Source organism: Petaurus breviceps, unplaced genomic scaffold (assembly GCF_028583685.1).
Source record: "Petaurus breviceps papuanus isolate PSGF00001 unplaced genomic scaffold, PetGlider_PUasm1.0 90977, whole genome shotgun sequence".
Lineage (NCBI taxonomy): Eukaryota > Metazoa > Chordata > Mammalia > Diprotodontia > Petauridae > Petaurus > Petaurus breviceps.
Window position 1 is genome coordinate 38,338,691 of NW_027187391.1, and position 27,290 is coordinate 38,365,980.

General features: G+C 35.3%; 1 long non-coding RNA gene across 4 annotated transcripts in view; it reads left to right on the top strand.

The window, feature by feature from the left end:
• The window catches only part of LOC138152929 (uncharacterized), a 137,917-nt gene that overhangs the window by 51,961 nt on the left and 58,666 nt on the right, over positions 1–27,290 (top strand). For all 4 annotated transcript variants that reach the window (XR_011166245.1, XR_011166247.1, XR_011166246.1 and 1 more), the window contains exon 3: positions 1,475–1,573. This is a non-coding gene — a long non-coding RNA (uncharacterized lncRNA). The remainder of the gene's footprint in view (positions 1–1,474; positions 1,574–27,290) is intronic.

Consider the following 27,290-nt stretch of genomic DNA (forward strand, 5'->3'; position numbering starts at 1 on the left):
TTTAACTAAGTTAAATAATTTACATCCCACATGGGAAGATGATACTTATACCTCGTAAGAAAATTTTCTTTATTAGGGTAGTTGGAAGGAGTATATATAGACAGAGGGCATTGGTGTCAGATGAGTATGATGAGATGATATAAAAAAATAAAATTAAGGGGTCAGAAAGAGGAATGTATTGGTGAAGGAAATAAAAGAGATAAAATGGGGTAATTTTTTTCACTTAAAAGAAATATGAAAGAGATTTTATAGTAGAGGGGAAGATGGGAGAAGGGGGGAAATCCTACTGTCATCAGAACTGACTCAAAGAGGGAGTAATATACACATTCAGTTGAGTATAGAAGTCTATCTTACCCTACCAAAAATGGGGGGATGGGAAAATTAGAGTAGAATGATATGATTGCAGATTGGGAAAGGTGGTAGTCAGAAGCAAAAAAAAAAAAAAACTTTTGAGGATAGACAGGGTGAAAGGAGAGAGAGAATAGGATAAATAGGGAGGGGTGAGGGTAATAAGATAGATGGGAATAAACAATTAGTAATAATGACTGCGATTTTTTTGGCAAGTTTCTCTGATAAAGGTCTTTTTTCTCAAATATACAGAGAACTGAATCAAATTTATAAAAGTAAGACCCATTACCCAATTCATAAAGGGTCAAATTATATGAACAGGCAGTTTTCAGATGAAATAATCAAAGCTATCTATAATCACATGAAAAAATGTTCTAAATCACTGTTGATTAGAGACATGTTAATTAAAACAACTCTGAGGTATACTCCACATCTATCAGAGTGGCTAATGTGACATAAAAGGAAAATGAAACATTTTGTAGAGATGTAGGAAAATTGAGACACTAATGCACTGTTGGTGGAGTTGTGAACTGATTTAACCATTGTGGAGAGTAATTTTGAACTGTAATTAAAAGGCTTTAAAACCATGCACACCCTTTGACCCAACAATAGTGCTATTAGGTCTGTATCCCAAAGACATAAAAAAAGATTTATCTGTACAAAAGTATTGATAGTAGTTCATTTACTGGTGGCAAAGAAATGGAAATTGAGGGGATGCCAATTTTTAACTGGGGAATGGTTAAGCTGTTGTACATAATTGTAATGGAATATTTTTGTTTCATGAGAAATGGTAAGCAGAATGGTCTCAGTGAATTCTGAAAAGACTTACATGAACTGATGTACAGTAAGATGAGCAGAACCAGAATATTGTACACAGTAACAGCAATACTGTACAACTTATCTCTTTTCAGCAATACAGTGATCTAAGAGAATTCCAAAGAATATATGAACAAAAAAAAATGTTATCTATCTCCAGAGAAAGAACTGATGGAGTCTGAATGCAGATTGAAGCATTCTTAAAAAAATGAAAACAACAACAAAAACAACTTTATTTTTGGGCTGTGATAGGTATATTTCTTTCTCAATTTTTATCTATCCCCCCTTCCCCCTTCCCCTATCTATCCAGGGATGTGTTGGAGCTTGCTCATACTCTCTCTAAAACCCACGTGTGAAAATTTCAGTGTGAACATTTACACCTCAGAAATTGACAAATCCTAACAATCAGGTATTGTGTTATTGTTTTGTTCATTGTCCAGATGTAAGAGATGGAGGAAATGTTAAAACTGCTAATTAAACTGAAAAGTATGTCATGAATAATTTAATTTTTGGAGAGTTAGTTACTAAACATTTGCCAAGGAGTTGCTCTGATGTGTGTATGTATGTTTAATTTATGTTAGTTAATGAATTCCTTATATGTTTACATTGTTCTTTTCAGACAACTGTTTAGTTTTTGTAAATTTTTTTTGTTTTAGAATCTTATTCTTAAAGAGTATCTGATCCTTCTCAGGCTAACATCCTCTGTCATATTTCAGTTCATGGAATACTACCTATCTTTCATCTTAGTCCTTTGAAAACTATTTTTAAAAGAAAATTTAGTTCATAAATCAGATAATACCTGGTCTTCCTCTCTCCTTTTCTATCACAATCTCTATATGGGAGGTTTTGTTTCCTCTTAATGTTTCCATTATTTTCCAGCAATCACAGACTCCTTGTTGGTTCCAGTATCGAATTTCCTCTTGTTGATTTCTTTACTTCTTAAAATTTGAAATTATAACCTTAAAAAGTCAAAATTTTATTAGTAAGTCCACTTTGGACAGACAGAACTTCAGCAGATGTCTGGATAATAGAAATTATATAGTTCAGTCATGTCTGACTCTTCATGACCCAATTTGGAGTTCTGTTAGCAAAGATATTGGAACAGTTTGTCATTACCTTCTCCAGTTCATTTTATAGATGAGGAAACTGAGGCAACCTGGGGTAAGTGGATTTCCTGGGCTTGCAGTGTCTGAGGCTGGATTTGATCTGAGGTCTTCTTGACTGCAGGCCTGGCACTCTATCCGCTACACCACCTTGCTGCTTTGTCACTATTACATCATGCTTCTGCTTCAGGCTATGAACCTTAAGATTGGTTTTACATGTACAAATTCTACGTTACCATGACATTTAGAAAAGAAAAAAAAAACTCTGAAATAAAAGCAGCAGACCTCAACTCCAAATCCTGTGGTCCAGGCACTGAAATAAATCATCAACTACAAAGAATATGTTTGTTTTCCCTTTTCATAAATGCTCATTTGGATCAGCATGGAGGATTTTCCTTCTCTAACAGCATTTATTTGCTTAAGTATTAGTTTATTCCTGCTTCCAGTTGTGCTCACTCTTGGGACTTACATACACTCCATTTCTAACTCAGAAGTGTCTTTAGTCCTTCAAATAAAGCCAATTTTAAAATGAAATAATCTCTATTTTCTTTTGAAGGAGAACCACACATCCTGAGCTATTATCAGTTCTAACCAGTTATCTCCCTTTAGTAAAGAAACACATTTGTTTTAGTCAAAGCTGTACATACTTGTGAAGAACATATAAATATTTAAAGACACAGCAAAGCTGAAAAGTAAAAATAATGATTTTGGCTGCCCTCCCATAACATATCTTCTGCACAATATGGGGTGCCAGGCCTTTCAGTCGTTTTTTTTTTTCTGTAAGGGAACTTATAGAGACCAATTCCACAAAATGCATTTTCACACATGATTTTGGAGATGCTGAATATGCTTTATTTTAAGTAGACTATTATAGGAACTTTTGACCAGCAATTTGCAATCAAAATTAAATGGGATGACAGGATTTCTTATAACTCCAGGTTACACTTTGTCCACTTGGGACTTTATGAAAGAATTATGTTTAATTCCTACCTTGAATAGAAGAAGAATAGAATGTCTATGAGTGCCAGTGATTAGGGTTCAGAAATGAGGCCCAGGGAGAAAATCAGGAGTGTGTTAGTAAATGTTTAACAATCAGATCTGGGGGTAGGGAGGAGAAGAGGAGATGTGGCTGTGTATGTGTGTGTGTGTGTGTGTGTGTGTGTGTGTATGACACACTACTAAGTTAAATATGAATTATCAACATTTTCTTCATCATTTCCTTAAGTGATATTGGTTGGCTGACCAACAAAATAATGCCAAGCCTTGGTTAACTGGTTCTCTGACCAAGGGGCCATCCAAACTTATTTTATCCATACTTTATCCATATATATTGTCCTTCTTAGTGAGTAGATATTTACTCTTAGACTATTTTTTTAAATATTTAGAAATACTTTTTGTTCACAAGCTCTTGTCAGAAGTATGAGCATATTTACCTCATTCTCTGAGGTATGATCTATTTTCAAGTAAAATTCAAGAACTCTTGAAAAAGCCTTATACATTTTGATGGTTCTCAAAAGCAGCACTGCTTAAGATAAATTTCTCTGAACTACATTGCCTATTCACTAATGAAATAGCCATGGATCTTACTCGGAAACTTCTTGTTTGCTTTTAATTTGGCAGTGTCCCAACTGACAAACTGACATCAGGTCCACCATAGGAATTGTCCAAAGGCTGCAAAATTTGCTGATTAAAGAACTGCATGGAGTATCATTTATCTTTCTCCATTTTTCTGTTTTCTTAAAATTATACTAACAACATTCCAAGATCAGTGGAACATGATTTCATATGGTAGGACTATAGCTGCAGAGAAAAATCTCCCAGGGTTTTCAACTTGCCAATATGGTTTACATTATCTCTCAACTCTGCTACCATTCCTTTATCACGTTGGCACAAGAGAAGAGACCTAGATATGTTTTTGGTCTTATTACGCTCATGCTTTGCATAGACATTAATGTTTGGAGAAAACACAGTATTTTCCTGGGGGTGGAGGTAAAGAAGGAGTTTTATAATAGTTGTCGGGAGTTGTTATTTAGTTTCCCCTGTAACATGCAAAATGTGTTAATTTTCTCCTTATGCCTTGAAGGAAGAGAACTAAGGAATAGAGACGGGGTCTATGAGTTGGTAGATATGGGAAGTCTTATATGAGGAAACACTCTTCTGATGAAATGAAATGATATTTGTAAAAAGTTCTTCTAACTATGTTAGTATATATCCTGGTTTATAATGGGACTTATATGAATTCGAATTCTTTCCCTTCCCCCCACCTCTACTCAGATATGTCAGGGCCTTGTAGATTTAGAGAACTGCCTAGAGCCTTGAGAGGTAAAGTCATTTGTTTAGTTTCTCACAGGCGGTATATATCAGCGCTGAAGCTAAACCAATATCTTCCTGGCTTTCTTTGTAGGACTTCATACCGCTTTTTGTGGAGAGTGGACTCTCATAAATTTTCAATCATTCTTTTCATCAGGACAGATATTCTATGCTAAATTTTACTACTATGGATCAGTATTGACTGAAACAAAAATGGCTGTATCCCTTTTCCCTCTCTTTCTTACACTTTCTGGACAATGTCTAATTCATAATACTTGTTGGATGCCTGTAAGGACTTGGCATAATCATATCTATTCATATAGCCACCTATTTCCATTAGCTTCTCCTCTCATATGATAACAAAAGAAAGATGTTAATGTAGTTAGTTCATTTTTAAAAACAAAAAAAGAACATTTACAATTTCTTTTTTTTCCTATGATGACATTCTATCCAATAATTCAATAAACAATTGTTAAGCACCTTCTATGTGCCAGACACTGTGCTGGGGATTCTATTAATAACAAGAATAGGAATCCCTGCCCTCAAGCAGCTTATAATCTAATGGAAATAGTGACAACACACAAAGTTGCAGGAAGTGTGTGTGTGTGTGTGTGTGGGGGTAACCAAGGTGTACCTGGAGTGGGATATCTTGTTTCATGTAGTTGAAACCAGGTAGAGTAGCAGATGCAGAGTGGAGTGAGCTAAAAATGTCAATACTGGCCCTCTATAAAGAAAGGCATTGGGAGGCACATGACATTAGACACTAATATAATATAGTTGCTTCGGTGGCAATTTCTTAGGGTTAAGCTTGTTATATTCTCATGACCCATCGCCAAAAGTACTGAGAGGTTTAGGGTTATAGCTTTTCTATTTGATTGATTCAAGATCTCATTGGCCATATGTCCCCTATTTTAGGGGCTCAGTAACTAACACCCAAATTCCAGCAATTGACTTAACATTGGATTAATCTTTATGAAAGGATATTAATTCAAAGACTTAGAAAGAATAAACATTGAAACATTTCACCCAAGTCCTTATACTACCTTGGTCTGGGGAGGGGAGAATTGGTTAGGTTAGGTTCACAACTTAGCAAGTCAAAATACCAAAGAACCAAATCCATTTCTCAAAAGTCACATGACCTTCCCCCAAGGAGAAGGGGGAGGAAGTAAATGGAGACTCCCCTTTTCTGCATGATTTCTCCAGGTCTGAATGGAGGAGTTATCATGTTCCTTAAGAAAAGAATACTATATCTCAGATTCTTTGAAAATGGTAATGGTTCTGGCTAACCAGCCACTGGAAAAAAGATCCTGCCAATCACTTATTATGTGAACACAAAATGTCCATGAATATTTCATCCTCAAGTCTACCAGAAGCATCTTCCACATGGATACTTTCATCGTAGGTGGTCTGAGAATGCACTAAGCTCCCATTACACTGGATAAAATCCTTTGAGAATCACTGATTTGAAAAAAATATTCTTAGGAGACCAGTGTGTCCCAGTCTATTCATTTTGTACATTTAATAAGCATCCCCAACTATCCACATTTTTTTCTGGTTTGACCTTTTGGAGCCTAAATGTTAGTCATTACCTGGAACAATCACCATGCTCATTGAAAGATTTAGAAGTGTGTTTAATAATTTTAGAATGCATAGCAAATTTTGTAGAGTGGGCCTTTCTTGCAGCAAGTATGCCTTGCATACTTAAGACTAGAAAACAAATAAATAGTTATTAAAATGTGAATAATGCTATTTTAATTTTCTTCATTGGACCATAAATTACTGTAATGATTTTCTCTCTCCCCTGGCTTCATATCTATGTTGTTATTCTAAGAATGACAACAGAAGATAATGAATGCAATATATTTTGTGTGACATCCACTGTAACTGCAGTAATCAGAAAAACTTGAAGAAATACTTGATGTTATATTTATGAGCCCTTCTACCACAGATCCCAACCAACATATACTTTCTCTTTTTGTGTGATTTGCATTAATATAATTTTAGAACTCTTAGATAGAATATCTATCCAAAGTTCTAAAGTTATTCCCCTATGTCTTTTACTTTTTAGTGGGGTTTGTGGAATAATGATATATTGGAAATGATGTAGGCAAATCCCATGAAAATTGAGGTTTAAATTTGAAATGAAATGCTAAATTCCTAATTTAACAATTAACAAGGAAAGGTTTTCTTATCCCAAGTAGGACGAAGATGGTCAGAGCAGAGAAGAGCTCTTCATTCTGGATAAAACCTTAATTCATTTGATAGATTTCAAAGCTTATTCATGTTTCCATTAGATGGTCTGGAAATTCAGGGAGAAATTCCAGCTTTTCATTTCCTGGTTGTTTTGTGCCAATGTGACTAAGAATTTACACCAATAGTCTAAGCCTTAGTCCCCCAAGACAATAAAATTGACAAATGTCTTATTTTCTTTCTGGAGGGGGGAAATTGGGGTTAAGTGACTTGTCCAAGGTCACACAGCTAGAAAGTGTTAAGTGTTTTGGATTTGAACTCAGGTCCTCCTGACTCCAGGATGGTGCTCTATTCACTGCACCATCTAGCTGCCCCCAAATTGTCAAATCTTAAGGATAAATAGTTTTGACAAAATAAGGTAGAGAACGAATCTTAGAAGATAAAATGGATAATTTGGATTACATAAAAATAAACAAACCAAGCCAATAAAGCTAAGCTTAGAGAGGAAATAGGTAAAAGAGAAAAAATAGCAACAACAACACATCTGCAGCAAGTTTCTCTGATAAAGGGCTCATTTCCAAGATAAATAAAGAATTTTTTTTCATTTTTATAAGAATAAGAGACATTTTTGATTGATAAATTGCCTAAGCATATTAAAAAGATAACTATTCTAATGGGAAGAAATGCAAGCTATATATGACTATATGGAAAAACAATCACTATAAATTATTAATAATCATAGAATTGAAAATTAAAGCAACTTCAGTGTTTTGCTTCACATATAACAAACTGGCAAAGCTAACAAAAATAGGAAATGATAAATTCTGGAGGGGCTGTGGGGAAACAAACATATTGATGCATTGGTGGAAGAGCTGAGAATTAGTCCAGTCATTCTGGAAAGCTGTTTGGAATTTTGCCTAAAAGGTTATTACATTGTTCATGCCCTTTGACCCAGAAATATGACTTCTAGGCCTATATCCTAAAGTGATCAAAGAAAAAATAAAATATTTTATATAAACATAAAAATATTTACATCAATTTATTTTGTAGTGTTAGAGAAAGAAAACTGAGTGCTCATTATTCCTAGATGAACAACTGAGGACATACGAATACAATAAAATACTATTGTGCTTTAAAAAATGAAGAGATGATTTCAGAGATACCTAACTTGCATTAACTAATGCAATTATATGAGCAGAACCAGAACAACTTATATTAGAACATAAAACACAAATTATTGTAACAGTAATCACTGACAAATTAAGACACAGTAACCAATGATTCAACACAATAACCAAGCATAATTTAAGAGGATTGATGTTGAAAAATGCTCGTCATCTTATGAGGGTCATCAACTTATAAATAGAATGAGAGATATTTTTTGGATGTGACCAATATCAGTGCTTAGTTTTGCTTAACTAGGCTTATAAATTTATAAGGTTTTATATTGTTAATCCCTCCCCTTCCTGAATTGGGGGGGAGGGATGAGAGAGAAAAATAAATGTGTAAGAATGAAAAAAAAACCCTCAAGCAAAGTTTCAATATCTTTTATGAAAAACTAACGTTGGTTATATGGGGAGATGTGGGTATTAATATATTGCTGCCAACACACAAGGTAACTCATACCATCCATCTGTTAGTCCAAGCTTTTGTAACCTGATATGACAATCTAACTTTTTCTATTTGTACACACCCTTAGTAAATGTGTTTACAATACTTATACAAAAAAAACATAATTGGCAATACTCTATGGCCTATTGATACTAATCATGCATTCTTTCACTGTGTTTCAAGTCACCTATAACTTTGAGTTTCTACTGTGACTCACAGACACATTGTGCCACTGTGAAAATATTGAGGGACTGATTACTTTAAAATAATGCTACCTGGTAGAAGGCCTGGTTTGCTAATGTTTGGGACTACTAGATGTAATGCTTTTTGAATAGTTTCTTTGACAGAATATATTTTTGTTCATTTGTGGAGTAATCTAATTTATATAAAAGCAACAGTAAGCTGGAAGAGTTATCACTCCAACATGTGCTCAAGATTTTAACTTGGAATTATGGAAGAAAGTTGAAAACTCTCCAAACCCTTTGGCCCTACAATCCTATAATTGGGAATAAACTCCAAGAAAGGCAAGGACAGGAAGAAAGGATCAATATACACTTAAATATTCATAGCAGCACCCTTTGTAGTAGCAAACAACTAGAAACAAAATGGTCACTACTGATATAGGAATGGTTGAAAAATGGCATGTGTATATAGTTGAATATTACATAGCAAGAAATGGTTAACAGGAAGAATTCCAAGAAATATGGGAGGATTAAAAAAGAACACAGTGCTAAATGGACAGAACCAAGGGAACCGTTGACTACAACAATGCAAATGAAAAGGTCACTGAAAGGTAGTCTGCCTCTCAGTGACTGACAAACTAGTGAAGATCCTGGAGAACCTAGAGTCAATCCTATCATAGTAGAAAAGTGGAGGATTGCTAGGAAAGAATGACTTGTATACATTATCATATGAAGTCACTACATAAGATGTTTTTGTTTAATTTCTCTACTTTGTCAAGGAGAAGGTTCTATCTAGAGAGTATTGCTATAAGTGTTATAGAAAGCTAAAACAATTAGTAGAACGTATTTTAAAAATAAGATTAAACAGTGACAATGAATAAAATGCAACATTATTATGCCAATTAATGAAGATAAGATTTCAATCTCAAAAGGTGATTAGTACAAATGATCAGTCTTAAGCCATACAACCCTTTATTTCTTTGGTAAAGCTGTATTGCAAATGATGAATGTCATTTCAGATTTATGGATCACTGACTATGGAAGGTCAAGGAGCTTTTTTTTAAGAGTACTGCTCAGACCCATCCAGCTGTGGATAAACTCTGAACTAACCTTCTAGCAGTTTTCACTTAGGTTATATTTCATTCACTGTTTCAACTTTACATCTGTCATTTTAGGCAAATAGATATACTCTTTCTTTTTGCTTTTTTTTTTTTTGGAGGGCAATTGGGGTTAAGCAACTTGCCTACGGTCATATGGCTAGTTTTTGTGTTAAGTGTCTGAGGCCGGATTTGAACTCAGGTCCTCCTGAGTCCAAGATCCTACTGTATTCACTGAGCCACCTAGCCTCCCCAGAGAGATATACTCTTTATAATAATCTTCTCATTTTGATATTATTAGAATTTACCTTTTTTCAGTATTTATAATGTCCATGTAGATGCATATAGATGGGCACACCTGGAAAACCCAGCCCATACTCTGTGAATGATTTTGTTCTTACTTTTGCCTTGCACCTTGTATAATACTAATCACAGTCTTCTTCACATAGAAAGTCCTTCACAAATGTTTATTCACTGAATATCGAATGGGTAACATACTGAAAATATGCAATATATGCCTGGTATGAGTCATTTCATTTTAGAAATTGACAAAGTATTTAACATTAAAAGAAGAAATTCAAGCACTTTCAGAGTTAAAAGTGAAACTGCTATGTGCTTGGCATAGAGATATACTGCCACTAACTTAACAACACTAGAAATCTGTGGTGATAGCTTCCCCCCAACCTCACAGTAGCATAAAGGATTTGCACAGAATCCATATTTAAAACAACTAAAAGCAGTCACAGAATACCCAGTAGAATAACATGTCATCTGATTTGAAACAAAGTCCTTAGTTCTTTAAGTTCATTCAGCATGTGTACTGCATGAAACTTCTGTCCATTGCTAGGCTTTCTTGGGATGATAAAAAAATTATTTGGTAAGAAAAATATGTTCTTATTCTTGGTCATTTCCTTTGCCCCAGTTTTGTTGTGGTTCATTCATTTCAGTCATGTTAGGATTTTTGTGATCCCATTTGGGATTTTCTTGGCAAGAATATTAGAGTGGTTTGCCATTTCCTTCTCCAGCTCATTTTATGGATGAAGAAACTGAGGCAGACAGAATTAAATGACCTACCCAGGGTCACACAGTAAGTTTCTGAGGCAGTATTTAAAACTCAGAGGTCTTCCTAACTCTAGGTTCAGCTGCACCACCAATTACCCTCCTTATAGATGATTAGGTCCTCCAAATTCTCCTGTTTAAAGATATCTTTGTGCTGATTGCACCAAAACCTAGAATATTGCAAAGCCTTGAAAATGAGACTAACACACATAGAATATCCACACATAGCAAAGGAAATATGTAGTCGATGGAGAATGTCTGTTGTTTAAATTATATGAAGTTGCCAGAATAACATATTGAACTAGTTCATCATTACAGTTGTTTCTCAGTTTCTCTATAGTTGGACGAGGAAATAGGTTCATAATTTATTTAAATGGAAGAAAGCAAACTTGATTATATTGAGGAAATTTCAGAACCCTTTAAAGGACCCCAAGGGTCTCCTTAAAATATGAGTATTCTTTTAAATATTGTTATTTTTCAGTTAAAAATGCCTGTTTTCCCTTCCCTTTTCACTCCTCTACCAAAAAAGAAAAAAAAAACAACCCTTGCAATAAATATGTATTTAAAAGAAAGTAAGCCCCCATCTTTGCAAGTCCAAAAATATATCTGCACCCTGAACCCATTATCTCTCTGTCAGGAGGCAGGTAGCACATTCTATGATGAGCACTCTGGAATTATGCTTTATCTTTGTCTTGATCAGACTTCTTAAATCTTTCAAAGTTGTTGTCTTTACAGGATTGTTGTTAATGTATAATTTGTATAAATTCTTCACTCTATTAGCTCATCAAAGTCTTCACAGATTTCTTTGAAATTGATGCTTTCATCATTTCTTATAGCACAATAGTATGCAATTTTATCATATGATGTCATTCCCCAATGATGAACATCTCTTTAAATTTCTGATTCGTTACCACCAAACTGCCATAAACACGCGTGTGTGTGTGCATGCGTGTGTGGCATGCATGTATGTGTGTGTGTGTGTACAGGTTTGGATTTTTTGGTCTTTCTTTTTTCTCTTTGATATATAGACACGGCAGTGCTACTACTGCATTAAAGCATACACACAGTTTAATAAGTTTTGGACAGAACCCCAAATTTGTGTCCACGGTGGCTGATCCAAAGATTTACAGCTTCACTCACAGTACACTAATGTAGTTGTTTTTGAAGATTTCCTCTTGAAGTCTAGGCATTCTTCAAGGGAGACAGTTCTGCTTTTAGCCTTCTATGTTACCATTTTAACCAAAAGTCCTTTGAGTTCTCCTAAGATTCTGTCAATCTAATGTGTTAATTATCCCTTTTAGCCTTGTCATTTTCTTTTTTAGGTCATCTTTTCAAAGCTGAGGTTGAGCCTCAGAGTTGTTTAGATTATAGTTCTCTCATTTTTAAATGATTTGGAACATTTTTTATATGACTATTGATAACTTGGATTTCTTCTTCTAAAAACTGCGAGGTCATATCCTTTGATCACTTATCAATTAGGGAATGAAATGTAAAATGTAAACATTTTTTCCAGTGATTATATGTAATTTAAAATTATGGAATTTCACAATATCTTAGCTCTTTTTTTGTTTTTTTTGGGAGGGCAATTGGGTTTAAGTGACTTGGCTAAAGTCACACAGCTAGTAAGTGTGTCAAGTGTCTGAGGCCGTTTTTGAACTCAGATCCTCCTGACTCTGGGGACAGTGCTCTATTCATTGCACCACCTAGCTGCCCCAACAATATCTTAACTCTTAAAACTTCACTTCACCCAATGTCAGTGGATGAATGCATGAATGCATGGTGGTTATAAATAAGCTTCCACATATGACTGATGATGAATTGTGCAAAAAAAGATTCATAAAAAGATATCATTAAATATATCATTATTTGGAAAGAAGTTGGGATAGTGATAAAAATGGATAGATAGATTTTAATTTTCATTGAAACTTTCATAATATTAAAATATCTAGAGAAAATGTTCCCAGAATTGTTATGATCAAGAATTCCAATGGACAAAAAGGCATGATGGGTTATTTATATGCGCTACAGGGGTACACAAACATTGACAAAATCACAGAACCACTGAAGTGTGAAAATGTAAGCATTCCATTTCCATTAATTTAAAAATACTGCTCTTCTTAAAATTCCTTTTTCTTTCATTGTGATTTTTCTTTTTCAAATTTGGTATAGCTGATCACTGTGATGGGGAATTTGTAGGTTCTAGTCTTTTTTCTTCCACTAATCATATGTTTAACCTAATCTTTTTTTTGCTTTTTGAGGACAGTTGGGGTTGTGACTTGCCCAAGATCACATGGCTAGTTTTTGTGATAAGTGTCTGAAGGCAGATTTGAACTCAGGTTCTCCTGACTCCAGGGCCGGTTCTCTATTCACTGCGCCACCTAACCACCCTGGTTTAAACTAATCTTGAACAAGTTGTTATGTCTCTCCCTCATATTAGTTTGCTAAGCCTATAAAATGAGGGAGTTTATTATGTAATCTCTTTTTATGACTCAGCTATTGCTTTGATATTTAAAACAGGGACAAGTAGAAAAAAAAACCTACATACAATACCTCTAATAAATATTGATGCCAAAGGATTGAATAAAATATTAGACTACAGCCAAATGTTCAAATGATTACTATTTTCAGATTGTATATATATAATATATTGAGATTGTTAAAATTATGAAAAATAAAGATATTAGGCATATTAAAAAGACAAGTAACAAAATATTAAACAATTTTGTCAGTAGATTCAGAAAATGTATTTTTCATACATTTTTCTGTCTGTCTGTCTCTCTGTCTCTGCGTGTGTATGTCTGTCTGTCTCTGTACACACACACACAGACACACACATACACACATACATACACCTGGGTTCATTAAACTACAGTGATTCCCTATTGGCTCTAGGATAATATACAAAATGTTTTGCTTGACATTCAAACCTGTGGATAACCTAGTCAGTCTTCTTATACATTACATCCTGATATGTTCCTTTCCTTTCCTTTTCTTTTTTTGCTTTTTGCAGGGGGCAGTGCAGGGCAATTGGGGTTAAGTGACTTACCTAAGGTCACATGGCTAGTAAGTGTTAAGTATCTGAGACCAGGATTTCAATGCAGGTCCTCATGACTCCACGGCTGGTGCCCTATTCACTGTGCCACCTAACTGCCCCCCCCCCCGACATGTACCTTTTGATCCAGTAACTCACTAACCTCCTACCCACAAACAAGACATGCTATCTTTTGGCTCCAGGTAGGCCTGGCACACTCTCCCTCTTCTGCTTTTCTTACTGATCTCCCTGATTTCAATTAGTTCCCAACTAAAATCCCATCTTTAACTGGAAGCCCTCCACATCCCTTCATAATTCTAGTGCCTTCCCTCTGTTAGTTATTTCCTATTTATCCTATCTGTAACTTGCTTTGCATGAATTTGTTTGTATTTTGTCTTCCACATTAGATTTTTTTTTAAAGCAATTGGGGTTGAGTAACTTGCCCAAGGTTACATGGCCAGTTTTTCTGTGTGGGTGTAAAGTATCTGAGGCTGGAACCGATCCTGGGTCCTCCAGACTCCAGGGCCAGTGCTTTCACCCACTGGGCCACCCACCCCACCCACATTAGATTTTAAGCCCCTTTAGGGCAGGGACTGTCTTTTTTACATCTGTTATTATCCCCAACAGTGACCACAGTGCCTGGCACATAGTAGGTGCTTTGTACATTTTTGTCAATCTATTGATGATTTGATATTTGCTAAATAGTAGAAAAGTTGATTAGTAAAGATGGTTAAACAAGATCTAGGAGCAATTGTAAATCATGTAGCAGTAAAAGGTTCAATAAAACCAAATGCACAACTTAAAAAACAAACATCTTAGAGATATACTGAAATATCCATGGTCTGAAACAGAATTTGAACTCAGGTTATATCTTTTTGCCTCCAAGTCCCACACTACCCATCTTATCATCGATTAGAACCAATACTTGTTATTATTTGTGATCGAGAAAACTGAAGAGTGTTTTTTAATAAGATGAGAAGAAAAGCAGTCATGTCCATTAGCACCAATATTATGTAATTTAGTTTTAAAAAATCTACCTATAGCAATAAGACAAGAACAAAAATTCAAAGATTATTCATAAGAAAAGAGGAAACAAAATGATAACATTTTATAGATGATATGATGGTTTTCCTGGAGTTATCCTAGCAAGTCAAGTAAAAATTAATTAAAATAATAAATAGCTAGTAAATTAACTGATAAATTCCAGATAGATACAGAGATTAAATACAAAATATATCATAAAATGTCAGTTACCAAGGGGATATTTTTCAGATTATGTCCCAGGGAATTCTTACCTAAGCAAAAGATAGACATTAAATAAAAGATAAAATGAACAAGTTTGCATAAAATAAAAAAAAAACAACTTTGGCACAAGTAATATGAAGACATTTAGAACCAGAAAGGCACCAATTAATTTAAGAAAAATATCTACACTGCAAATTTTTTGTGATAATGGTCTGATATCCAAGACTGAAAAAAAAATTGCCACAAATATATGGAAAAGGAGATCCATTCCTCAATAGATACAGGCATGAACAAGCAGTTCTCAAATAGAGAATGCAAACCATGTAAAAAATGTTCCAAGTTATTAATTAAAAATGCAGATTAAAATAACCCTAGGATTCTACCTCTCATTCATCATATTGGCAAAGATGATAAAAGTGAAAAATTGCTAGTTAGAGAAAGCAATGAGAAGATAGGAATACTTTTGCAGTTTTACTAAAACTGAATTGGCTCAACCATTGTGAAAATTTCAAATCATACTTAAAAGGTCACTAAACTAAATTATACAATACCCTTTATATATATGTATATATACATATATATATATACACAATATATAAAAAATTAATACAATACTAAATCACTATTAATTAGAGAAATGCAAATCAAAATAACTCTGAGGTACCACATCTCACCAGTCAGATTGGCTAAGATGAAAAAACAGGAAAATGATAAATGCTGGAGAGCATGTGGAAAAATTGGAACACTAATACATCGCTGGTGGAGTTGTGAACTGATCCATCCATTTTAGAGAGCAGTCTGGAACTATGCCCAAAAGGCTATAAGTAATTTCATATCCTTTGACCCAGCAATACTACTTCTAGGGTTGTATCACAGAAGCAGGAGGAAGACCCATATGTACAAATATATTTATAGCAGCTCTTTTTGTGGTGGCCAAGAATTGGAAATTAAGGGGATGCCCATCAATTGGAGAATGGCTACACAAGTTATGGTATATTAATGTAATGGAATAGTATTGCACCATAAGAAAGCATTTGGACTTCATATCTACCTGGGGAGGCTTATATGAACTGATGCTGAGTGAGAAGAGCAGAACCAGGAAAAATTTGTACACAACTACAGATACAATGTATGTGTGACAATCAACTTTGGTAGACTGGACTCTTCTCAGAAATGCAGGGCTATAAGTAAATTCCAAAAGACTTCGAGACAGAACCAGAAAGAACAGAATTTGAAAGCAGATTGAAGCAAATTACCTGCTCTCTTGCTTTTTCTTGTTTGGTTTGGTTTCCTCTTTCCCATTGTTCATTCCATCAGATACAATCCTTCTTTATAATCTGACCAATGTCTAATATGAAACTATATGCAGATTCTATACCTGATTGTATGCCACCCTGACAGGGGGGAAGGGGCAGGAGGGAGAGAAAATTTGAGACTTAAAGAACTGGGGAACTGAATATTGTAAACTCAAAGTAAATGAACAAATTAATAACGCCAAAAAAATAAAAAAATAAACAATATACTCTTGCTATAGTAATACTTTTATTATACATGTACCCCCAAGAAGTTCATAGAAAGAGGAAAAGGAATTGTCAGATCCAAAATACTACTTATAGCAACATTCTTTGTTGTGGGAAAAAATATTTATCCTAGAAGAAAAACAGTTATCCATAATTTTGGAAATGGAATAACAAATTAAGAAATTAATTACATGAAATTTTCTTATGCCTAAAAAATTAGGAATTTAAAAGCATCAAAGTAAAACAGAAAAATTTGTAGGCTACTAATGATCTCTTAGTTGTTAAAAAAACAATGACCTTTCTTCAGTCCTTATTCTCCTTGACCTCTCTGTGACCTTTGACACTGTTGATCTTCTGTGATATTCTTCTCTCAAGGTTTTTAGGACACTCCTGATTTTCTCCTACCTATATGTCCTCTCCTGAAGTCTCTTTTTCCGGGATACTCTTCCAGATCATGACCTCTAACCATAGAGCAACGTCAGAGTTCTTTCCTAGGCTCTTTTCTCTCCTCCCTCTACACTACTTCACTTGGTAATTTCATCAGTTCCCATGGATTTAACTACCATCTTTTTACTAATGATTCTTAATTCTACCTATCCTGCCACAGACTTTCTGCTGACCTCTAAATCCACATTTTCAGCTGTCTTTTAATCATTTCAAATTGGATGTCGAGGAGACATCTTCAACTTGATATATAAAAACCAGAATTCATTTTTCCTCTGAAACTCTCCCCCACTTTCACCTTCCCTATTAATGCAGAAGGCAACACTCTTCTACCAGTCCCTCAGGCTCCCAACCTAGATGTCATCGTGAACACCTCCTTATCTCTCAAACCCCATATCCAATCAGTTGTCAAAGCTTGTCAGACATCATTTTTTGACACTGGCACCACCCTGGTGCATGCCCTACCTCCTCAATTCTGAACTACTGCAATTGATTGATTGTATGAAATGCTGTAAAACAGAAGCAACAGAACAATTTTCTTGATGATCACAATAAAATGGGGGGAGGGGCATAGTCTGAAGGACTCATAGTAAAGAAGTAATAGACTACAGAGACTGTTTTAAATTCTCAGATATAGCCAATGTCTCTATTTTTCTTGACAATGCCTATTTGTTTGATGTGAGGATTTTTAATTGTTGCTAGTGACAGATACCAAAAGTAGCAACTATAAATCATGTAAATACTTTAAAATTATTTTTAAAATTCAAAGGTCTTCACAGGTTAGAATATTGGAATGAAAATTTTCCATATGGTAGACTGAATTCTGCCTGACTTGTTATTGAAACACATAAAAGAAAATCATGTAATGCCTTGTGCTAACATTTTTCCCCAGCACTTTTCCCAATTATTTCTGTTTTTGTGTTTATTTCAAATGGAGTACAAGCCATATGTTTCTGGTTCATTTACACTTAATCTATCTAAATATCATTCTCTAAAAACAACTTGATGTTCTGAAGAACATTTTCAAAGCCATTGCTAATTGAAATTTATTTATCTTTGAAGAAGACAATTTTCTTTTGCCTGGAAGAGAACTTGACCCAGAAAAAGTTGATTTCTGTAGCTTTTGAGTTTTAAACTAAGGTTGGGTGAGGTTTGCACTTAACAAAGCCCAGATTCCACCATAAATACTTTATAAAGCAGTGGAAAGGTTTGATCAAAATTACCAGAATTGATTTGGAAAATCACTGGGATTGTAATGATTCACTGCTAAAAATATTTTGTAAGTTACAATAAAGTATCTTTTTAAAAAATGTGGTCATGGGGAATTTTATTAAATATGAATAGCATATGCATAAGGAATAAAAGTTAACCTTGCATATACCTGAGAGAAATCAGGAGTCATAAGATTTATATTCATTTAAGAAGACCTTTCTTTTCATTTTTAATTGGAGGTTATGAAAATAGATATGGGTGGTTGGGCACTGAGAGCATTTGCCCTGGGAGAGGCTTCAATATTCTTTAGTTTGATACTGTGAAATACAATGGGATGGGTGTATCTATGAATAGGACAGCTACCTTTTTGAATCAAAATATAAAAATATGTTTTAAAAGTTAAAATGGGCATATTTACAAACATAAAATGGAAAACCCCTCCTCTAGAGTTTTTCCCTGATGTCTCCTTATGGCTTGGGAATGATTGGGGGTCCTGAAGGCTATAGGGGCAGAGTACATGTTCTAAAAGACCTTGTCATGTTTGGCAAGCTTTGACTATAGATCTCTCAATAAATGATATATTTATTATCTTTGGATCAGTTTAGTTTTTTTTCTTCTTTTTTTTTTACAGAGTTTGATCATTAGAAGGTTGATCACCAGCTAATCTACCAATGCCCTTGAACATTAATCTCTGTCCTTGAGTCTCGGCCAGCTTACATATTAGCCTTCTGTTGTTTTTCATCCTTATATATTCCAGCTGTGCTCATGTGATAGCTATCAATTCCTGTATGCCTATTTCTATATGCATTTTGGAAGCCCAATCCTATACCAACAAATTCTCCTTCATCCTAGAACTCTTACCACTACACTCTCTATGTCATTATATTAACTCAAGCCTGTATTATTGTCTTAAGACTCAAATTTCTAGCTGGACACTCATTTCTCACCTTTATAATGCTGTTCATAGAGCTTATAAGAGAAGTTGCCATACTTCTTACTGTCCATTGTCACTTTCAGATCCTAGCTCTACTACAGCCACTCAAAAGCTTGTCCTTTCACATTGGCGTTATCTCACTATATCATTCTACCCATCCTTATTGTCCTGCCCACTTGTTGATCACTCTCCCAACTTTCTCTATGGTTTTGGCATGTTACTTATAGTTTTCCTTTCTATTCCTCCCTGTATCATCAACATTGGAGACATCCATATTGATGCCATGATTGTCTTCACACCTTGAATTCTTTAACTTCACAGATCCCCAAAATTTGACCTAATTCACCCAACTACCAGGAGGTTCATATTAAGAACGTTTAGACCACTCAAAAATTCTCCATTTTCCACAGTCTAAATGTTGAGGTTTCCATTTCTGAAGACAATTGTCTTTATTCCCTCTCCTTTCTATACTTTAATAGCTGATTATTGTCTTTACTATTGCCTTTGTTTTCTCAATTCCTTCCTATTATTTTTCTAGTAACCTTGAAAAATGTCATTAATTGGCATACTATGGTAAGTCACTAAACAATGTTCACTCTTCTGCTCTTGAGTCCTTTTTCTTCTTGACTTTTTACCATTGGATCTCAAATGAAGAAAAGTGTGGTTCTATACCAGTTACCCCTTAAATATCTGAATGCTCATGAAAGAAACCTCCAAATTCCACTAAGAATGCACCACAAATTTATGCTCTGTAATATCAAATAAAAGCCTTAGACAGAGGTTGTAACTTCTGTCATGGAAGAACTTTGGATTCTTTCCTGTGAATAAATTAATGAAAATGCCTTTATTATTCACTTACTATATGCAAAGTTCCACCCTTAGTGTTTCTGTGGCTACAATGAAAAGAATAGTCGTGTTTATTAAATTACTTTTCCAAAATTTGAGGGGTAAAGTGAGAGCAGAGGAAAATGGATTAAAGTTATCTGGGTAAAAGAATGACATGAAAATAGTGTACTAAGGGGTTACAGTTCGTATTGCACAAGATTTAGCAACCACCACTGTAAAGAAGAGAACTTGGAATTCAATATTCTAGAAGGCAGAAGGTATAAGTTTATAAGCATGAATTTCTTACCCAACAAAATTGCACAAATTCTAAAGGGGACAGGTGTGTGGGCAGGAAATGAACCTTTGATAAATAGAAAGTTTTAAGCTTTCCTGATTAAAAAAAAAAATAACAGATTTCCATAGGAATTTTTGAAATAAAAATACAATACTCTAAATAGACATAAGATGCAGACATGAACAAGTAATTATGAGGTAAAACAAATATAAAACTTTTATATTTTATGTGGGTAAATAAATTTATATCCTCAGAACTGACATCACAGAATATAAATAGCCTGGAAATAATTTTGTTATGTTTTATTGCTCTAAAAATGAAAATGTAGAAGGAATGAAAGAGGAATGTACTTGAAGGGAGGACAAGAGAGGGAGAATCAGAGAAATTATATAATTAGGGTATATGAGTGGAAGTTTATAAAAAATAAGAAAAGAGTAGGAGGGGCAGGAGACCCTTGAAGAACTTATCTGAACTAGTCAGAGGAGAATAGAACATACAAAGGATTGAATACAGAAATACATTCCATTCAATGGAGGAGGATTTAAGGGATTTGGGTATCTTAAGCAAAACAAACTCTAAATGACAGTAGATTTCAAAGAGTGCCTTAAAAGAAAAGAAAGAAAGGTTAAGAGCCTGTTATTGGGATCTGGTAGATGGAAAGTGTAGAGGAGCGGGGGAGCAGAAACAGATTTCACAAAACTGATACTGAAATCACTGTTTTTCCCTGTTCAGTATTTTTTGAATAAAGAAAAGGCAAGCAACAAAAAGAAGTAAAAATATAAGAGAACAAGATGAAGAGAAATACACAATAAACAATAATAACTAAAATTGTAAATGCTATGAACTCACCACAAAATGGTAGAGAATAACAGAATGGACTAGAAGGTAGAATCTAACAATATGTACAGAGAGTTAAAATAAAGGTGTGGATCAAAATTTTTTATGCTTCATGTAGGCAAATGAAATAAGTAACAAAGGCAGGAGTAGTTAGAATAATGACTTCATACAGAGCAACAGCAAAAGTAGACATTTAAAAGAGATAAACTTGGAAATTGAATTTTACTGAAATGTACTACAGACAATAAATTAATATCGGTACAAAATAGTATACACAAAATCACATAGAATCTATATACTTAAAGAAGTAATTAAATGATTTGAAATGCGAAATAACAGTACAATTTTAATAGTGAGGGAATCTCAATTTACCCCTCTCAGACTTCTATAAGCCTAACAAAAGAGAAATGATAGATATGAATAGAATTTTAGAAAGGCCAATCAATCTACAGGAATTTATTAAGCCTTACTGTGTACCAGACACCATGCCAAGCCATGGTTATACAAATACAAGCAAAAAGAAAGACTATCCTTGATCTCAAATACTCTATGTTCTATTGGAGGAAAACAACATATAAAAGGGAGCTAAAAAGTGAGGGTGATGGAAGTTGCCTGACTCAGGTGTTAGATGGGAGACACCCTAAAGAAAATTCCATGGAGATGAGTCAGCAGTGTAGCCTGGAAAGGGATGAAGGTACCTTTGGCTTGAGTCTCCTTAAATTGGAGTTTTAGGGAGGGAAGAAGCAGTCATTCAGAAGGTAAGGCCTCAGGGAGGAGAATCTTTCCAATAGGAGAAATATTTTTTATGGAATGGTAAAGAAAATTATGTGAAAATGAGAAAGCAGTATAGCTAGCCTGAAGAGGGATGAAGACAGCTTTGACCTTGTCTTCCTCTTTAAATTGGTTGTAGGTGTCAGTCAATCAGAAGGTAAGGTTTCTGGTACTGAGAGTACTTCCAATGGGTTAAGTAGTCCAGGTGTGAAGTGAGTTTCCAGAATAAAAGGGCTGTCTATGTTATGGGAAAATGCTAAGGTAAAGAATGAAGTTTCTATTCTATGCAATTTTAGGTGATGGCCTATGGGAGGGGGAAAATATGTTGTACCCTGGAAGCCAAGCAGAGCAGTTGATGGAAAATGGAGTTGCCAAAAAGGTTGTGAGCCTATAAAGAAAATTTTGGAAAGACTTTATTGCTCTGTCCTCCAGTCCTCCAATCAGAGAGGAGAAGCAACTGAGGAAGAGTTGGTAAAGTGTAGAGATTCAAAATCTAATTTATTCTTCATGAGAATGAGATCTCAGGTGATAGGTTTATCCTGATCAGCTTGTTCTTATTAAATGCACCTTTGAAGGTGTTATGGGAATGGGAATCTAAGCTCTTCCCTGCCCCTAGGCCTTTTGATAGGCTTAAGTGTCTCTGAGAACTTTCCTTGATTTGAAAATATACTCTGGCCCCTAATATGCTGAATGTGGTCACATGGAGCCTGTGGAGAGAGGCTTGTTTTTCAGGAATGCCCACATCTTGGTACTTTGTGATTGGGCAGTGGGCCAAGAGGGTTGTGACATTCTCTGACCCAGGAGAAGGCTATATATACCTTGATGTGAGGTTTTGCTTTGAGGCCTACTTTGAGAAGAGTTGTGTGATTTCATCAGACGAGATTCTGGGCAGCTGTTGAGCCCCCTGGCTTTGAAAACCCAGATGTTGGTGCTTCCCTCCCTGGTAACTGACTAGGTATGGATATAATGGTCAGACAGCTGGGAGCCTGTCTGCTGATCTGTTTCTCTTTCTGCTTGTAACTTCTGCTTGTAACTTTTTTGTATTCTCTAAACTTTGGGGAGGTGACCTTTTTCCCCTGAACTAGGTAAATGCCATATTTTTGATAAAAGCAAGATTTCCTTTCGAAAAGTAGATCTAAGAACCTGTGTTGGCAGCCACCCTGGGTATGCTAGGGTGCTTACTGCTACAAATGGCATAGTCCACAGGATCTGCAGACTAAAAGGAAAGCATGGGAGCTGGGATAATTGTTTGTTTCCCATTTGTGGTAGCTGTGACTCTGTGGAGCCATGGAATAGGAGAGAAGAATGGCCTGCACACTGACTTCACTGAGTTGAGAGCAGGAATGGTGAGCTGCCTATATTGGGACTAGGGCAGAAGCCAAGAGTGACTGCCTTCTGTGGGAGAAGGAACCCAGGAGTTCAGAATTGAGCCACAGAACAAGATAAGGACTCTGTGGCAAGGCAGGAGCACTGAATGTGTTTTCTTGCTGCATCACAAAGTTTGGGACCTAGGGAGAAGATGGACTTGTGTCTATGGTGGTTGGGGTGAAGTCCCATCGACCCCCAAAGAGCCCTCCTTGTTGGTTTTGTTGCCTAGTCACCCCTTAGGACTTGGAAGCAGGAGGTAGAGCAGTGTTAAGACTGGGACTTGGATCATTAGAGCCTGCACCTGAATGTACTTAGTGTTTGTTTAAGGCCCTGTGGCCATTTAGGTAATGAGTTGTTAAGTTATATATCTTGCAAATGTGATGTCTCTATTTTGTGAGGATTATGTTGTACTTAAGAGATGTTAATGGTAATTCAGATGTAAATTGCCTTTGCCATGGGTATGAAAGGTTTTGGGGCCCAATGTTATAGGAATGGGAATCTAAGATTTTCCCTGCCCCTAGGCCCTTTGATAGCCTTAAGTGACTCTGGGAACCTTCCTTGATTTGAAAATATACTCTGCCCCCTAATAGGCTTAATGAGGTCATATGGAGCCTGTGGTGGTGGTGGTGGTGGGGGTCTGTTTTTCAGGAATGCCCACACCTTGATGCTTTGTGATTGGGCAGTGGGTTAAGAGTGTTGTGACATTCTTTGACCTAGGAGAAGGCTATGTATACCCTGATATGAGGTTTTGCTCTGGGGCTCACTTTGAGAAGAGTTGTGTGATTTGACAGATGAGACTCAGGGCAGCTGTTGAGCCCCCTGGCTTTGAAAACCCAGATGTTGGTGCTTCCCTCTCTGGTAACTGACTAGGTATGGATGTAATGGTCAGACAGCTGGAAGCCTGTCTGCTGATCTGTTTCTCTGTCTGCTTGTAAATTCTGCTTGTAACTTGTTTGTATTCTCTGAAGTTTGGGTAGCTAGCCTTTTCCCCCTGAGCTAGGTAAATGACATATGGTTGATTAAAGCAAGATCATTAACCCATTTTGAGCTGCTTTCCTTTAGAAAAGCAGATCTAAGAGCCTATGTTGGCAGCCACCCTGGGTATGCTAAGGTGCTTGCTTCTATAGAGAGATCACAACACAATAAAAATGTCATATTTGATACAGGCCTGCTGAAGAAATGATCAAAAATTATTAGAAACTAATGTAATACTAAAGACTAAGTGTATCAAAAGAAAAATCAAGGAAAAAGTCAATATTTTCATTATATATAATGTTGAACCAGCATACAACAATTTTTGGGACCCATCCAGGTCAACTAGTAGGAGAAAATTTATTTCTCTAAATGAGGCATAATAATAAAAGAGAAAGAACATATTAATTAATTAGACATGTAACTTAAAAAAATAAAATAAAACAAATTTTAAAACCCCAGTTAGAGAAATAGAATTGAAAACCTAAAAAAAATCAAAGAAATTAACAAAGTTGCGAACGAATATACCATTAAATTAGTAAACAAAACTAGAATGTTGAAAAACAATAAAATAGGTAAACCATTAGCTACTTGGTATTAAAAATTAAAAAGTTGAAATCACAAACATTAAAGAAGAAACAAAGCTATTCAAAAGTATTACTGAACTGTTTCAGTAAAAAAGAGCTAACCCCTCCCTGGATGTCTTTAAACAAAGTGTTAGTGATCATTTGTCAGAGTAGGAGACAAGAACTGAACCCAATGTGTCATCTCCCAAACTTGTCCTTTCTACTGAAAAATCATCCCAAGAAATGCACGTAGAATATGATTCCTATGTTCCTTTTCACAGAAGCCAGGGAATATAATGATAACTTAGAAAGACAGCAAGACAATGAGTCACAGTCACCATATATGTAATAAACAAAGAAATAACTTCAGACTCTAGTCAGACAAAAAAATGTAATAGTGTGTTTCAGAAAGTTCTTTATCCCAAGTGAAATAAATATAGAATTTATTTGATTGAAATTCAGAGTTGAATCAGTTTGAGATAATTCATATTGCAGAAAAAGTCTTATGTGGGAAGGGCTTGTAGTTCCAAATTTACTGAACATCAGGGAAGCTAGGTGGCTTAGTGGAATGTTCGATTTCAAGTCAGCAAGACTCATCACCATGAGTTCAAATCTAAGTACAAACACTTACTAGCTGTGTGACTCTGGACAAGTCATTTAACCATGTTTGCATCAGTTTTCTCATCTGAAAAATGAGCTGGAGAAGGAAATGGTAAATAATTTCAGTATCTTTGCCAAGAAAGCCCCAAATAGGATCACAGAGTCAGACACAACTGAACCACAACACCAGATAATGCATATTATAGAGAAACCATATCAACATAATCAACATGAAAGAGCTTTTGGCCATAAATCAAGTCAGATAAAATCAAGAAGCATTTACATTTATGTGCCAAACACTATGGAAAGCACTGGGTTACAAAGAAAGCAAATAAACAAACAAATAAAAATAGCCCTTGCTTTCAAAGAACTCAGTCTAATGGGTGAATACAACATGCAAAAAAAAAAACACTTTATGAGCAAAATACATATGAATAAATCAGAGATAATTGTCAATGGAAGGAATTAGGATTAAATGAGGTAAGGAATTGGGTTATTTTTTCTTTTCTTTTTTGTCTTTATTAATTTGTTTGTTTACTTCTAGTTTACAAGATTCAGTTCCACAATCCCTTGAGTTTCAAATTTTTTCCCCCTTCCTGTTCACCTTCCCTCCTTCTCTCCCCCCACCCCCCCCCGCCATAGCAGCATGCAATCAAGTATAACATCTGCAAATACTTCCACATTAGGCATTAGTCAGGTTATAAAGAATGATTGTAATGGATGGAATGAAAAATGGGAAAGAGGAAACAAAACTAAACAAGAAAAAGAAAGAGAGCAGGTAATTTGCTTCAATCTGCATTCAAACTCTTCTTTCTAGTTCTTTCTCTTTTATAGACATCTCTCTCCATCATGAGTCTTTTGGAGTTGTCTTATAACCCTGCATTGCTGAAAAGGGTCCAGTCTATCAAAGTTGTACATCACACATATGTGTCTGTAATTGTGTACAGATTTCTCTTGGTTCTGCTCTTCTCACTAAGCATCAGTTCATATAAGCTTGTCCAGGTAAATATGAAGTCTATCTGCTCCTCATTTCTTATAGCACAATAGTATTCCATTACATTCATATACCACAACTTGTTTAACCATTCCCCAGTTGATGGGCATCCCCTTAATTTCCAATTCTTTGCCACCATAGGTTATTTTTTTTAAATGTAAGATTTAACTTTTATTAATAATTGAAGGTACATTCATTGCTCATGGCTGGCCCATTAAAAAATCACAAATATTAAAACACTACTGAAATTAATTGTTTTATATCCAAGATATTGTTAACTAATAGGAATAGGTAAGACCAAGAAACATTCCTCCCTTGATGAGGTCAAAGTACTTGGAAAGGATTTGGGTTATTCATTCATTTATTTATTCATTTATTTATTTATTTACTTGTTTCTTTATTCAGTTCTTGTTCATTTGTTTATTTGTTCATTGATTGATTGATTTTTGGAGGGCAATTGGGGTTAAGTAACTTGCCCAAGGTCACACAGCTAGTTTGTGCGTGTGTGTGTGTCAAGTGTGTGAGGCAGATCTGAACTCAGGTCCTCCTGGCTCCAGGGCCTGCACCGCCTAGCTGACCCCCGGAAATGGGTTTATAAAAAAATGGGATTTTGATGGGATTGAGGAAGCTAGGAGTATTAAGAGAAAGAGAATTTGTTCACAAGAAGCTAACGTGCTAAATCTGGTAAAAAACAATATGAATGTATACAATTATGTGCAGAATAAATACAAACTTTTTGGGGGGAGGGAAAGCTGTGGGAATCAAAAAAGGCTTCATAGAGAAGGTATATTTGGTCATGTGTTTTGAAGAAAACAAGTAGAGGTGAGAAGGAAATTTATTCTAAGCAAGGCAATAATAGATAAAATGCTGTGCGTGAGAAACAGGCAAGGCACCACGGCAAGATTTTACAGTACATGAAAGGGCAGCAAATTTTAGAATGTAGGTATAGATGATTGTCTA